The sequence below is a fragment of the Rutidosis leptorrhynchoides genome, chromosome 1, assembly GCF_046630445.1.
Source record: "Rutidosis leptorrhynchoides isolate AG116_Rl617_1_P2 chromosome 1, CSIRO_AGI_Rlap_v1, whole genome shotgun sequence".
NCBI classification, from domain to species: Eukaryota; Viridiplantae; Streptophyta; class Magnoliopsida; order Asterales; family Asteraceae; genus Rutidosis; species Rutidosis leptorrhynchoides.
In genome coordinates this window covers 699969133-699985877 of record NC_092333.1, presented here as the reverse complement: position 1 = coordinate 699985877, position 16745 = coordinate 699969133, and the positions used below count along the sequence as shown (strand labels likewise).

Here is a 16745-nt window from a genome sequence, read left to right as displayed (position 1 = left end):
TTAAAATATACGACTCTGCAAGAAGAAATGAAGATTACAACTAACATCCAAAATTTGGAAGATAATTTAGCTGATTCTTTTTCGGGAAATGCTTTGTTGATAAAGGAGACTTTCCATCATGAACAATTTCTCAAATCAAATGTCTGAAAATCTTGGAAAAATATCTGTTGTTAGCAGCTTCTGTGATCAGGTTATTCTACTATTATGACAGTAAATTTCATTAGGTTTAATAATACTTGGTGTTGAACTAATGCTGTGAATTTAATTAAATTAATCCTCTTCTACAGGCCAATGAATTACGTATCTCAACCCTTGAAAAATTACAACCTATACTCACTATAAGGCTAAGAGCTTTGGCATGGATCGCACTTTACAACTACCAAAAAAAATTAATCTCATTTGATCACCAATGGCAATACCTATATAATAGTTTTAGTATTCGTTTTTTAGTATCTTGAACTTGAATAAACGTTTATGCCAAACAATTGTTATTTCTTGATTTTATTAATATTATAAGATTTATCATAGGCCCATTATTTAACTTTTCGATTACTGTATGACAGCTGATAATTTTATAATCGCCCATTGATTGAATTCTCATTCATCTGTATATTTTTAACTTAACCCGCAAAGTCGCGGGTTTTAACTAGTAATATTTTATTTTAAAGACAGAAAAAAACCGCCTCTGCCAAACGCGAAACCGCGTTTACTCACGCAAAACCACGTATGCCCACCGACTTACGCATACCTATATAAATAAGCAGGTACACACAATTTCTCAGCACTCGTTTCACTTCTATTCATCATCATCAAGTCCCTGTCGATTAAGTGGTATCAATTCTTTCCAGTTTCTAATCCATTTTTATTTTTATATATTACCACATTCGATTCGATATTATCATTGTGTATACCTCTTACATCTCGCAGTCTAGATTCTGTTCTTTTTTTTGTTCCGATGAAAATTTAATTTCAAGAATTTTTTGTTTGTTACCTTATGATCTTGATTGAAACCCTAGATTTCCATACTTTTATTGGCGATTAGTCAAGATAGGGTTTTCGTGTATTTTGTTTGTTACATGATTATTTTGATTTCAAACCAAGGATTCAAACCCTAGGGTTTCATATTCCTGTATCCGATCAATCAAGGTCCAGGGTTTTCGTGTATTATGTTTTTCGTACATGATGATTTTGAATTTAAACCCTAGGTTTCATATATTTCTGTTTATGATAAAAATTTAAGTATTCTGGTGATTATAGTCCTATTATGTTAAGTTTTATGAACTTTTTGTTATCAATTGGAGCTTTCTTTGTAAAATTTTATGAACTTCTTTCGTTTTTAAAACAGCCTGTCAAGAAACACTGGGGGGAGGGTTGTTTTTCTTAACATCTATTGTTTTTAAATGAGGAACCCCTTTCAGTCTTTTTTATAACGTAAGTGTATTTGCTTCTTAATGGCCAAATTAATCTGCATCATTGAGTGTAAAAACTTATTTATCTCGAGAATTGGTTATGTTCAGATTCAAGCACTTACAAAGATACTTTTGTTGCGGTAATTTGTATCAATGGTGGTACATTCAGGCATCATTACATTCATACGCGCCTTCAAACATGGTTATTAAGTATATGACTTTTAAGATGATTGTGGAGTGTATGTTACCTACCTTTCAGGAGTGTCTCTGATTTCTGCGGGGGAGTCTTTCTATGGAGACAACCCCCGTGTTTTCTTTTTTGGTTATCTCTCGCTTAAACAGTGATAATAAAAAGATTAAACCAGTGTTTTAGTTTAAGGTATCTATATATTTTAGCACAAATCTTAAATAACTGCACAATTAGGTAAATTAGTAAATCTGGTTTACTTTTTTGGATTATTGATGCTTGATTAAGTTTTATCAAGGCTTTGATGATTATATAACTATCGCAGGCTTTGATGATTATTATAACACGTACTGTGTTTGGAAAATCTAGACGCGGTCAATAGTTTCAAGTTTTAATTTGGTCATGCAATCAACTAACTTGGTAATTGCTATAGAATCTTTGTTCATCTCATTTTGAAACTACTGTATACTCATGGATTTTGTAATCAAGCAGGCTGCTTGGCTTCTTGAAGAAACTCAATGATAATAAATGGTTAAGTTTAGATTTAATCACTTACAAAGATGCTTTTTTGATGAGGTAATTTGTATTAATGGTGGAACATTCAACCATCTTTAGTTTCATATGCACCGTCAAACATGATTATTTATGAATTTTTAGATGATTGTGGTATGTGTGTTACCTTTCTGGCTAAATCTGGTGTGAGTCTTCGAATGGAGACAGCCGCCCAATGTTATCCTTTTTGGTATTACTTCCTTAAACACTGGTAAAAGATTAAACCAAGGCTTTTCCAAAAATATCAAAAGATATTTTTTTTCTCAGTACCAAGTCATAAATAACTGCAATATAAGGTATTTATTAAATTTGGTATTTTTATATGAATATTGATATTGATTGATGTTTGATTAAGTTTTATCAAGGCTGTGATGATTAGAAATGTATCTCAAGAGTTAACACTTTGCAATCGACAATTGGTATAAAGATTTTATATATTATTGTAATGAGTTGATGATTTATCGTTGAATTTTAGCACCTACTCTGTCTGGAAAATGTTGCTGCGGATTGGTTATGCAATCAACTAACTTGGCAATCACTATAAAATCTCCGTCTGTCACAGATTGCGACTCATGTATATACATTACTTTCGTTATTACTCAGACTGCTTTGGCTACTTGAAAAAACTTGTTGATCTTGAAAAGTTGTTAAGTTCAGATTTAAGCACTTACAAAGTTACAATGATGATAATATTGTTGAGATAATTTGTATCGATGGTGGTAAATTCAAACATCTTTACATTCACATGCACCGTCTAACATGGTTATCGAGTATATGAGTTTTAAGTTGATTGTGGTATGTGTGTGCTACCTTTCAGGAGGGCCTCTGATTTTTGTGGGTGGTGGAGTTTGGCTACATCTGGCGTGAGTCTTTGTATGGAGACAGCCCCCGGCTTTTGCCTTTTTGGTTATCTCTGTACCTCAAACATGTAGTAATTATAAGGACGTATAATTAGCTCTAATAGTACCCTTTTTATACTTGTTTATCTTCAAAAGCTCAATATCTCTAGGAACGATTTTTCTGACTCTCAAATCCCCCGTCCGAAGGAATGAAGAGACCTGGATCCATCTAATTCGGGGTTCACTGGCCAAATCCTGCACGAGATCTCATATTTAGTCCAACCCTCATACTTAGATCTATCCTTGAATATATATTCCTGGTCTTCGCCTGAGTCTGAGAAGTGAAGCCTGAGGTAGTAAAATCTTATATTCCTGGTATCATCTCCAAAATCTTTTTGGTAACTCAAAATTTGTTGGTTGATCACTAGCAAACATATGTTATCATCTACATAAGCTACATTGAATTGGAACTTCCCAGGTTTTTAATTTCGACGTGGGTTTTGTTGTTGGTTCCCCAAAAAAATCTAAATAGAATTGACCCTTATTGTAAAAAACGTGGCTTTTTAAAAAAACTTCCCTCGTGGGTTTTTACTTCCGTTGTGGGTTTCGACGTTCGTTTTCCAAAATCTGTCGTAAATTGATGCATCGATATATGGATCTATGCCATGGCTTGTAAAAGTTGTCCTCTGTGGTTTTGATGTTGGTTTCTCAAAATCTGTCACTTTGTATCAGTTATGGATTCTGTGAGGGCTAAGTGAAGGCGTGGATGGCTGCAGCAAAACGAGTATGTGAATGGTCAAGAATTAAAGCGACTTCTCTCTAAGAAATTAACAAGTATGTACCTTATACTATATTGGTTACATTAGATCTGCTTGATGAGGTTACACTATAGGGTTTCTTTATCCTTGGTGCAAAGCAGAGCACATCATGCTGTCCCTGTCTCGTATTAAAACAAGACATTCTAGATTTAAATCAGATTAACAATCTTGTTGACAATTATGGCCCGTGTGACAAAGTGCTGTAAGATGTGGGGGATACGTAATGTACACAAAACATTATCCTCCATCAATGTGGTAAATGAACTTAACAGTATTCTCTAAGTTTTGGTGCTGGTGGATGGTAATTAGTGGATAATGCTGTGGATGTTTAATGCTGTGGTAATTGATTTAAGCTGTTTATTCCCTGTACTTTCATGTGTTTTCCATCGTAGACATGTATTAATCTTCGTATTCATGGAAGTTGATTTACAGGTTGCAATATGGGTTGGGTCAACCATGTTAGTGAATGGGCTCAGAATGTTTTTGAGTTGAAACGGGAGCTTTTCCCTTCAATGTCTGTATCGTTCCATTAAATTCTAATTTAAATTGATATTGGCATACTGAAGTTTATGGAATGACAAATAGAATTAATTCCTGGCCTGAGACATGAAGCCTGAGGTAGTAACATCTTATATTCCTGGTATTATCTCCAAAGTCTATATGGTAACTCAAAATTGATTGTTTGATCATTAGCAAACATATTTTAATGAATGCTCAGCGAAGGAGCAATAATATAAGCATCCTTAAAAGATTTTACTAATACCAAGATATCTATAAAGTCGATCTTGCCTCGAAACAGTCATACGCAATCTATAAATCGTGAAACCTTAAAGAACTTGACATCAACAACAATCAAATTCATGAACTTCCAGTTATATTTGGTCAACTTTGACAATCTTGCTAAAGGGATTGAACCTGTTGAAGGAGTTAATGGCCAAGAGGTGGCTTGATTTATTACTGGAGGAAGAGGAAAAAAGCTGGAATGTTGATAATGTTCAGACACAAGGTGGTTGGTTGACTCGCAGTTCGTTATGGTTGACCAATGCTGTAGCTGGTACTGTTGGATCGATTGCGTAATTTTGGGTGGTGATGGGAACGCAGGCCCGTACCTTAACCAGCAACTATGATCGGGCTACTTTTATCCTGTCAGAATGGGAACTCTGCAGCATATCCGTTTAATGTATGCTGATTTATACAAGCATGTTGCTAATTGAAGTTGAGGGTTATTGCACTGGTTGTATTGTGTTATTTTAGGTCTGGAGGTTTGCTTCTCGTGAGGGGTCAAATGATCAATTCAGATTGAAAAAACTGAAAAAACAACCTGGGAAGCTGTATACAGTTACACACTTTGTTCTTGAATTTGGTTATTGGTTCTAGAGCACTTCGCGGTTCTGGGATTAACAGTGAACAAGATGGTATTGCGACTCGATCTCAGAAATCTTGTTTATTTAATGAAAACAGTCAAGTTTCTGTTGATGTGGCAAAAGAATCAAAGATCCAGAATGTTGATGTAATGAAAACTCAAGCTTAGAAAGTTTTGTAAGATCTGTTTACAATGGAAAAAGCAACAACAAGCTCTTTGTTTCGGGCCAGACTCGGGTTAAAACCATGGAAAAAGATCCATCGGCTGTGAACAGTTCATAAAATGTGAACACTAATAAAATTTCTGTTTTCTTGTAGGTCTTAAATAAGGTATTTCATTGGTTCCTCTCATACTGTTAACTTATTCTTGTCATATTTTTGCTTATTATTGTTCGTTCCTGCTGTATTGATCTGATATCACCTGCAGTGTTCATGGTTCCATGTCTCAATCATTGCTTGAACTCGCAGCAGATGATTTTCTTTATATATATAAATAGCTACCTTGTCTCAGTTTAAGCAAAGCATTCTTCATCAAAATTCTGATGCTGCAGCTCAAAAGTTTAAATCTTGGAGGAAGATCACAACCAATAATATATCAGGTACTAATGGTTCTGATTGTTGTTTTCGGGATGGTGTGACATGTAGTAATTATTAAGGACCTATAATTAGCTCTAATAGTACCCTTTTCATACTTGTTTATCTTCAATAGCTCAATATCTCTAGGAACGATTTTTCTGACTCTCAAATCCCATCCAAGATTTCTCGTCTGAAGAAATTAAGACCTAGATCTATCTAATTCGGGGTCCAGTGGCCAAATCCCGCACGAGATCTCATATTTAGTCCAACCCTCATACTTAGATCTATCCTTGAATATTTATTCCTGGCCTGGGTCCGAGACGTGAAGCCTGAGGTGGTAAAATCTTATATTTCTGGTATTATCTCCAAAATCTTTTTGGTAACTCAAAATTTGTTGCTTGATCACTAGCAAACATATGTTATCATCTACATAAGCTCCGCTGACTTGGAACTTCCCGGGTTTTAATTTCGATGTGGGTTTTGTTGTTGGTTCCCCAAACTCTGAATAGAATTGACATTTATTGTAAAAAACGTGGCTTTTAAGAAAACGTCCCTTGTGGGTTTTAACTTCCGTTGTGGGTTTTGATGTTGGTTTTCCAAAATCTATCTTGAATTGATGCAGCGATATATGGGATCTATGCCATGGCTTGTAAAAGTTGTCCTCTGTGGTTTCGATGTTGGTTTCCGGGATTCTGTCCGAAGTTGATGGTTTTGATATGTGTTTAACGTCCGTTGGTTTATTGTTTCGACACGGTTCTATATTGTTGCTTGTTAAATTAGTTCCTTATGAGTTTTGATGTCATTTCCCCAAGTCTGAATGAAAGAAATTACCAAAATCTGTTTAGAATTGATGGTTTTGATGTGGGTTGCATGTACTTGTCCAAAAAAGACTGTTGTGGGTTTCAAATATGACTTTTGTGTGTGTTCAAACATGATGGTTGGTTTCTCAAGGAATATATCACAGGCATGTCTAATCTATCGATTCTGATAATGTTTTAAAAGCCTGTTATGTTGGTTTTTAAATTTATGTGTTCATACATTATGGTCATTTGGTTGCTATGAATATATTCCATATATGTGCAATATATGACACTTAATGGTTGAATTACTTTGCAAAGGTTTTGCTATCCTAGGTTGACACTATCATGTATGACCCGGAAGGTATAGATCTACGAATACATAAAAATAATCCTGGTCAAAGTATATTTAAATAATTCGAGGTATCAATGTATTTTATTGATAATGCAGCCTATATAATTTTAGGAAATGTTAATAAATAAGGACAATAAATGTGTCCCTAAGTCGTTGCAAACATACTTAGGTAGAGGAATGTATGTTACCTTACAAGAGTGTCTCTGATTTCTGCGGCGTACTAGAGATTAAATCGAGGTTTTACTTAAAGGTCTCTATATATTTTTATCACAAATGTTAAATAACTGCACAATTAGGTAATTAGTCAATTTGGTTAACTTTTTTGGATTATTGATGTTTGATTAAGTTTTATCAAGACTTTGATCATTATATATCTATCTCATGCAATCAAGTATCTTGGTAATCGCTATGGACTCTTTGTTCTTCTCAGTTTGCAACTTCTGTTTGGTGATGGATTTTGTAATCAAGCATGCTGCTTGGCTTCTTGAAGAAACTCACTGATCCTAAGAAATGGTCAAATGGTTAACTTTAGGGTTAAGCACTTTCAAAGATACTTTTCTGTTGAGGAAATTTGTATCAAAGGTTGTACACTCAATCATCTTTAGATTCATATGGACCGTGAAACATGGTTATTAAGTATATCAGTATATGAATTTTAAGATGATTGTGGTATGTGTGTTACTTTTCAGGGAGGGTCTCTGATTCTTGCAGGTTGGTGGAGTTTGGTGCTCAGCCCCCCATGTTTTCCTTTTTGGTATTACTACCTTAACACTGGTAATAGATTACTCCAGGGCTTTTCCCAAAGGTAATAAATTTTTAGTACAACTCATAAATAACTGCTAAATAAGGTATTTATGTAATTTGATGAATTTGTATGATTATTGGTAATTGTTTAAGTTTTATCAAGGCTGCTATGATTAGAAATCTATCTCAAGAGTTCACACTTTTTTAATCTTCAACTAGTTTGAAGATTTATATAATATTGTAACGAGTTATTGATTTACCGTTGAATTTTAGCACCTACTCTATCTGGAAAATATTGTTGCAGTCAATAGTTTCAACTTTTAAATTGGTCATGCAATCAACTAACTTGGTAATCGCTATAAGTCTTCTTCCGTCACAGATTGCAACTTCTGTATAGTCTTTACTCTCGTTATTAAGCAGACTGTTTTGGCTCCTTGAAAAAACTCACTGATCTTGAAAAGTGGTTAAGTTCATTTTTGAGCACTTACAATGTTACTATTGTTGAGGTAATTTGTATCAATGGTGGTAAAATTCAAGCATCTATAGATTCATATGCACCGTCTAACATGGTTATTGAGTATATGAGTTTTAAGGTGATCGTGGTATGTGTGTGTTACCTTTCCTGAGGGCCCCACTGATTCTTGAGGGTGGTGGTGTTTGGTGCTCAGTGCTGTATTGATCTGATATCACCTTCAGTGTTCATCACTCCATGTTTCAATCATTTCTTGAACTTGAAGATGATCTTCTTTATATAACTACGCCGCTCACATTCGCTGCAGCATTTTTAAGTCATGATGCGGATTGTGTAGCTTTGTTCCAGTTTATATCCAATTAGCTATCTTGTTGACTATTATGGCCCGTGTGACTAGTGCTGTAAGATGTGGGGGATAAGTTGTGTACACCGAACATGATCCTCCATCAATATGTTAAATGAACTTAACAGGCTTCTCCTAGCGTTGGTGCTGGTGAATGGTAATTTGTGGATGTTTTTAGTGCTGTGGTAATTGAGGTAAGCAGTTTATTCCCTGTACTTTCATGTGTTTTCCATCATATTCATGTATTAATCTTTGTATTCTTGCAAGTTAATTTACAGGTGGCAATATGGGTGGGTCAACCATGTTAGTAAATGGGCTCAGAATGTTTTTGAGTTGAAACGGGCCACATAATCTTCATTTGAACCATGTAATTTGGTTTGGAGCTTCTCCCTGCAAAGAAGATTAAGGACCTAGAGGAGAGGAACTGTCAAGAAGGTACTTAAAGACATGGTCACATGGGCGATCGTTTATTTTTTCTTTGTAATGATCACCTTTAATTTGATTTTCTCATTTTTGAATGACGGTCCAGATTCATTAAATCCAATTCAAAGAGATATTGGCAGGCTGAAGTTTGGAAAGACAAGGAGTTTTTATTCCCGGCATGAGACATGAAGCCTGAGGTAGTAAAATCTTATATTCCTCGTATAGTTATATTATCTCCAAAATCTTATATGGTAACTCAAAATTGTTTGTTTGATCACCAGCAATCATATTTTTTTTTTTATCTACATAAGCTCTGTTGACTTGGAACTTGTTGGATTATCATTTCAATGTGGGTTTTTTGTTGTTGGTCTCTCCCAAAATCCTAATAGAATTGAAGCTTATGATACTTGTGGGTTTTGATGTTGGTTTTTCAAAATCTATCTTAAATTGACGCATCGATATGGATTTATGCCTTGGGTTGTAAAAGACGTCCTCTGTGGTTTTGATATTTGTTTCCCAAAAACTGTTCGAAGTTGACGGTTTTGATATTTGTTTAAGGTCTTTCGGTTTATCGTTTGGGCGTGGTTTTATAATGCTGCTTGTTAAAATAGTTCCTTACGGGTTTGATGTCGTTTCCGCAAGTCTGAATGAAAGAATTGCCGGTTTCTATATGTGAATTTTTTATGCTGTGGCTTGCAAAAGAGCATCCCTTTGGGGGTTTTAAACTTTCAACCATGATCAATACTGTCTCTTGTAAAACAATTCTCTTATTGGTTTTGCCAAAATCTGTTTAGAATTGACGGTTTTGATGTGGATTGCATGCACTTGTCAAAAAAAGTTTTCTGAGTTTCAAATTTGATGTTGATCTAGCTATTAAAATTGGGTTATTTTTATAAAAAAAAAAGGTGAAAATGAAACAACTGGATGGCATTTTCATAATGCAATGGTTTATGTTTGCAACCATGACCGAGTCTTTTCTCTTAAATATCTTCGTACATCGAATCAAGCACGTTAATAAGAGCGAGTGTGCTGTCATTTTGCCTCACATTGCGACAATCCTCATCACGTGTTGAAACATGATGGTTGGTTTCTCAAGGATTATATCTCGGGTATGCTAAATCTACTGATTCTGATAATGTTTTATTGAAAAGCCTGTTATCTCGATTTTTCAAATTCATGTGTTCATACATAATAATGGTCATTTGGTTGCTAAGAATATATTACATATATGTGCAATATATGACACTTAATGGTTGAATTACTATGCAAAGGTTTTGCTATCCTAGGTTGACACTATCATGTATGACCCGGAAGGTATAGATCTACGAATACATAAAAATAATCCTTGTCAAAAGTATATCTAAATAATTCGAGGTGTCAATATATTTTATTGATAATGCAACCTATATAAATTTAGGGTATGTTAATAAAAAGGGACAATAAATGTGTCCTAGTTGTTGCAAACATGCTTTTTTTACTCAAGTAAGATGCAGTCAAACAAGAACCAAATTCATAACATTTTCTCCTTCATCTTCTCACCCCTCACACACATCACATTTTCTCCTCTTTCACTTCCTCACAACATTCTCCCCTTTCCTCACTTCAAATTTCATTTCTTTTTATATATATTCATACATACATTCATGATCTTCATAACCCATTAAACACAACAAACTAACAATTTTTTTAACATGATGATAACAAATAGCAGACTAGCAGTGTGCTAATGAAGTTCGAAGGAAATAATAGTTGTAACAATAACAATGTCAAGATTGGGTTAAGTCCATTAAGTGAGTCTTTATGGAAAGACAAAACAAGTGTAGCGGTTGATATGGTTGGTGATGTATGGCATGGAAGAAAGATCTAACGGTGATGGTTACATTAGGTAACGGTGAAACACAAAATATGTTAGAAGGGTTAACCGGTTATGCTGAACCTGGTACGTTTACTTCACTCATGGGTCCCTCTGGTTCAGCAATGTCTACTTGCTTGATCCACTTTCGAGTCATCTTGCAACCAATGCTTTTCTTCCTGGGAATTTTTTCTTTAACGGCTGTAAAACTAAACTCTCTTTTGGTGCTGCTGTAAGTTCATCATTCATATTCAAGCTTATTTAGTTATAGTTATTATTTATTTGAGTGTGCGCGGCTATATGCATGTTTATATATATATATACATATATATATATATATATATATATATATATATACATATATATATACATATATAGATTTAATCAAGAGGGAAGCACTTTTTTGGGAAGTGGGGGGAAGTATTTTTTTTTTCGTTTTTTGAAAAAACTTTGTTCACGAACATTATAGATTAGATGAAAATATGAACATTTAAAAAAGACACTTTGTGATGAATGTCATTATTTTGGCGGGAAAATGCTCGAAGAAAAAAATAAAAACATTCAATGCATTGAATGTTTTGCTGCTGAGTTTTTTTTTAAGTGGTTAGAAATTAGGGTTTAGAAATTAGGGGGTTATAAACATTCAGCAGCAAAACATTCAATGCATTGAATGTTTTAATTTTTTTATTCGAGCGTTTTCCCGCAAAAATAATGACATTCATCACAAAGTGTCTTTTTTAAATGTTCATATTTTCATTTAATCTATAATTTTCGTGAACAAAGTTTTTTCAAAAAAGGAAAAAATAATAAAAAATAATTTGCTTCCCCCTTCCCCCAAAAAAGTGCTTCCCTCTTGATTATGACCATATATATATATATATATATATATATATATATATATATATATATATATATATATATATATATATATATATATATAATTTTTTTTTTAAAAGCCGAGATTTTATAGAAGAGCATTACAAAGGGCAGTAAGCCAAGTGTTCCAATTCGAAACATGGCAATGGTGTATGTTTAGATGTATTATATGCCTAAAAACATGTATGTCATTGATCTTTTCAGTTCTTATGGCATTGGTTAATTACTCGTACTAATCTGTGCTACCGACCCATGTCCTCCATTTTAGCCACCTACCATGTCTTCCGTCTAGGCCATGGGCCATGTCATGTGCCCTATCCAGGACATGGGACCTCTAGCAGCTGCAACAATAGACACTTGGCTTTACATATTTCAGGTACTTACTCTAATTGGTTTTATTACTTTGCATGAGTCATTAATGTACCTAATAGAAGGAAATTGGAAAGTATGCAGGTTTTCATTTTCTGTTTTTGATCATTGTTTAATTAAATATTCACCGTATCGTACGTTTGTAGGATACGGATTGGAATCGGAACATTTCGCCTCGCATTGCGACAATTCTCATCATGTACTCAAACTTGATGGCAGGTTTCTCAAAATTGTATCTCAGGTATGATAAATTCTATCGATCCTTATAATGTTTTATTAAAAAGCTTGTTATCTCGATTTTCAAATTCAAGTATGTGTTTAATCTTAATGGTCATTTGGTTGCTAAGAATATATTCCTTATAGTGTGCAGTACATAATGCTTAATGGGTAGAAATGATATGAAAAGGTTTTGCTATCTGAGCTTGACACTATCATGTATGAATTGGAATGTACAAATATGTAGTACATAAAAATAGTTCTTGTCAAAAGTACATTTGAAATATTTTAAGGTGTCAAATATTGTAAGTAAGGTGAGTTCAGTAAAAAGTTAAAGCTAATAGTTTTCTAGATAAGCTTGACGGTCATTATCTTTTTGAGGTTTTATATCACATCTCAACTTTTTCCCTTCCACCATTTTTTTTCTTCCAAAAAACTGTAGTATTAAAGATATACAATTTCAGGAAAGACTTCAGATATTGTCCCACATTTGAACCTATGGTTTAATCCAATCAATCTATGGTGACAGAGAGAAAAATCAAGATTATATTTCTACGACTTCTTAAACTCAATTAGAATGTATTGACTATTATTTAGCTCTCCCAACAATGCAGATTGGCTGGTTAAAGGGGTGTGCGTTCACGGGTCCATGCTAAAGTTTCAATCAATTCTTATATGCCTTGGACGAACTGGCGAAGAAAGCAAATGCCACGTACGGTCTCATATATGGCAAATAATGCATGGTAAATAGGTCATGTGGTGGGTCATGAGTCATGTCTTATATCCGGGGTGGGTCTATAACTGGGGGCATTGTCTCTTTCAAAGATGTGGGTTATGTCTTCTGTTTAGGACAAAAGACGTGTCTAGGACAAGGGACACGTAGCCATGTCATATGCAGGATAAAGGTTCAACGGGGCAGAGGACATGAACCACGTCCCTTGTCCCATCTTTGTCATGTACAGAGGACAAGAGGACATCACCCAGGTCCCTTGTCTTAGACAGTGTACATGCCTACGTCTGTTGTCCTAAACAGAGGACACCATGTCCTCTATCTATGATATGGGTCATAAGTCATATTCTCTATCTTGGACATAGACCATGACATGACGTGTTTAGGACTTTGGCCATGTCCTCTATCTTTGACATTGGTTGGACATTGGTCTTTGGCGGTAGGCCGTGCCTTATATGATCTATATATACTAACTATGATTATGATGAGATGGGCACCGTAAAACTATAATTACCCTAAACTTTAAGAGTATTTTGGTTAGTTGTTTTTTCACATTATTTTTCTCATTTTCTTTACAACCTTCTTTTTACTTCCTTTTCCATTCATTTTTTTAAACGTCCAATTAACCGACCGCTAACTGACCAAAACCATACTGAGATCACCATGCGGTGAAGCACATGTTTATTTTACTCGTTTAAATAATGAGCCATGTTTTCTATTTAGATCATGGCCATGTCTTATATCTAGAATATGGACATGTACACTATCCAAGGCATGGGTCTTGTCCCTTATCTAGGACATGTCCAGGAAGTGGCCATGTTGCCATGAACCTTGTCCTCTATCCATCCGGGCCATGGGCTATGCTGTCTATTCAGGCAATGGGCAATGTCGTCAATCCGTGACATGGGTTATGAGTCATGTCCTCTATTCGGGACATTGGTCACATTTATCTAGAATGATAGGGTGGTGTAAAGCCTCCTAAAGCCACATTATGGCACTTGCAACCCTTTTATTGAAAAATATAAAATTTAATAATGTTATGTATCAAAGTGAACGCATATCACATGTTACTTGTAATCAAATTAAGACAATATATTACCAATGTTGTACTGGTTTTACTACATTCATAGTAGCTGGAATAGACTCATGGTATCTAACTTCAGCTACTATATAGCTACTATATCTACTTGTTTCAAGACCGTACCCAAGCTGGAATCTACGACGTAATCATAACCCACATCAACCTCAACCTCAGCCCGACCCTTACTGCTATCCAATACTCCAGTCGCTGCCGAAGCCGACACAGCAACATCATGTGGCCTAACCAACTCCACATCATTAAATATCATTTAAACCACCAGAAGCAAAAGATTGTTGCCAAACCAACCCTTCTTCATTTAAATCCTGAACACCACCAGGAACATTACAACATTTGTAGCACCCTTCGACTATACTTTGGCCTAACCGAATTCACTACAACACGAACCCTTGATTCCAACACTCGTATCAGCTAAACCTACCTGGGGCTCATCTATTTTCATAGTGTAGCCTCAAACGTAGGCGTTATAGCCCGACTAGAAATAAAGAATGAAGGTTCATCAAGCGAACTCGTAAATTGACTCCGTAACCATAGTGCTCGATTCGAGTGTTATTGTACTGACTGCTTAAACATAGCATCTAATATGTATTGTTCCCTAAGTTATTGCTGCTAAATATACTCGCGAATCTATAAACAAAAGGTATTGTGCCTTCTATGCTTAGTATCATAGTATTATTACTCAGGGAACTAATGCTACCTTTTGTTTAAAGATTCGCGAGTATTTTGAGCAGCAGGAACTTAGGGAATATGACATATTAGATGTTATATCGAATTGGGTGGTGTGGTTACGAGGTCAATCTACAAGTTCGGTTGAGGCACCTTTTGTTTCCTTTGATGTTTTAGTCCGATTGTAAGGCCTGCTTTTGAGGTCTATGCCAAGAAAATAGATGGGCTCTAGATTGGTTAAGCTGCTCTGAGTGCGTCGGAATTGAGGGTTGGTGCTGTAGAGAATGCGGTTAGACCAAAGTATGGGTCGAAGAGTGCCTACTAATTTTCTTGTTGGTGTTAACATTTTAAATAAAGAAGGGTGGTTAGGCACTTAGGCCACAATCTTATGTGGTTTAAATGATCTTAATGATTTGGAGTTGGTTAGGCCACGTAGTGCTGTCGGGTTGGCTTGGGAAACGGCTAGAGTATTGGATAGCAATAAGGGTAGGGTCGGGCTGAGGTTGATGTGGGTGATGATTGCATCGTGTATCCCAACTTGGATGTGGTCTCAAAACAAGTCAAAATAGTTGTTGAGGTTGTATGCTCCGAGAGTCTATCCCAGCTAATGTGAATGTGAATGTAGTAGAACCAATACAACATAAGTAATATATTGTTTTAATCTGCTTACAAGTAATATGTAATATGTGTTTACTTGATACATAACATTATTTTTTTATTTTTATTTTTTTTAAATGAAAGGGTTGCAAGTGCCATAATGTGGCTTTGTAGGCTCTACATCACCCTAACATATATGAGTCATGTCTCGTCTATATCATATATTCATATGTGCCGCCAGACATGGTTACTAAGTTAACGATTTCAAGAAGATTGTGGTATGTATGTTACCTTTCAGGAGTGCCTTTGATTTATGCGGGTGGAGTTTAGTGCTTCATTAGTGCCCATCCTATAATTTGCAAAACTCTTGCTACATCTTACGCGAGTCTTTGTATGGAGACAGCCGTGTTTTCTTTTTTAGTTATCTCTAGCTTTTATAAGATTAAATCAGGGCTTTTCTTAAAGGTAACTATAGATTTTTAGCACAAATGATAAATAACTGCACAACTAGGTAATTAGTAATTTTGGTTAACTTATTTGGATTGGTGATGTTTGATTAAGTTTTAGCAAGGGTTTGATGATTAGATATCTATTTCAGGTGCTCACACATTAAAATCGTGAATTGGCAAGATTTAGATAATATTTTTATTTATTGAGTTTTAACACCTACTCTGTTGGAAAATGTTGATGCAATCAATAGTTTCATGTTTTAATTTGGTCATTCAATCAACTAACTTGGTAATCGCTATAGAATTTTTGTTCATCTCAGTTTGCTACTCCTGTATAGTCATGGATTTTGTTATCAAGCAGGCTGGTTGGCTTCTTGAAAAAACTCACTGATCCTGAGAAGTGATTAAGTTTATGATTTAAGCACTTACAAAGATACTATTTTGTTGAGGTAAATTGTATTAATGGTGGTATATTCAAGCATCTTTAGATTCATATGCACCGTCAAACATGGTTATCAAGTATATGAATTTTAAGATGATCGTGGTATGTGTTTTACCTTTCAGGAGGGTCTCTGATTCTAGCAGGTGTTGGAGTTTGGTGCTCAATGACCCATCCAATCATCTGCATAACTCGGGCTACATCTAGCGCGAGTCTTTGTTTTATTACCTTAAACACTGGTAAAAGATTAAACTAGGACTTTTACCAAAGGTATCTATGAATTAGGTATTTCATTGGTTCCTCTCATACCGTTAACTTATTTTTGCCATTTTTTGCTTATTATTGTTCGTACCTGCTGTATTGATCTGATATCACCTAAAATGTTCATTGCTTCATGTTTCAATTATTTCTTGAACTTGAAGCAGACGATCTTCTTTATATATGTAATAGCTACCTTGCTCACTTCCGCTGCAGTATTTTTAAGTCACGATGAGGAATTTGTGGCTTTGTTCCAGTTTACATATGATTAAGAATCTTGTTGATATTTATGGCCCGTGTGATATTGCTGTAAGATG

General features: G+C 35.0%; 2 long non-coding RNA genes across 6 annotated transcripts; both read left to right on the top strand.

Annotated features, from left to right (window-relative positions):
- Positions 1-2713: 2713 nt before the first annotated feature.
- Positions 2714-9535, top strand: LOC139886141 (uncharacterized). Of its 4 annotated transcripts, none has more exons than XR_011772291.1 (5): positions 2714-5497; positions 5595-6707; positions 7326-8648; positions 8733-8889; positions 9018-9535. It is a non-coding gene; the product is annotated as an uncharacterized lncRNA (long non-coding RNA). The 4 variants fall into 4 exon arrangements; XR_011772292.1 differs by having other exon boundaries at positions 2714-5766; positions 5877-6707; XR_011772293.1 differs by having other exon boundaries at positions 2714-5766.
- A 1072-nt stretch (positions 9536-10607) lies between these two features.
- On the top strand, positions 10608-16451 carry LOC139886140 (uncharacterized). Of its 2 annotated transcripts, XR_011772289.1 has the most exons (5): positions 10608-10961; positions 11810-11981; positions 12121-12215; positions 16093-16180; positions 16296-16451. It is a non-coding gene; the product is annotated as an uncharacterized lncRNA (long non-coding RNA). The 2 variants fall into 2 exon arrangements; XR_011772288.1 differs by having other exon boundaries at positions 16093-16451.
- The last annotated feature ends 294 nt before the right edge of the window (positions 16452-16745 follow it).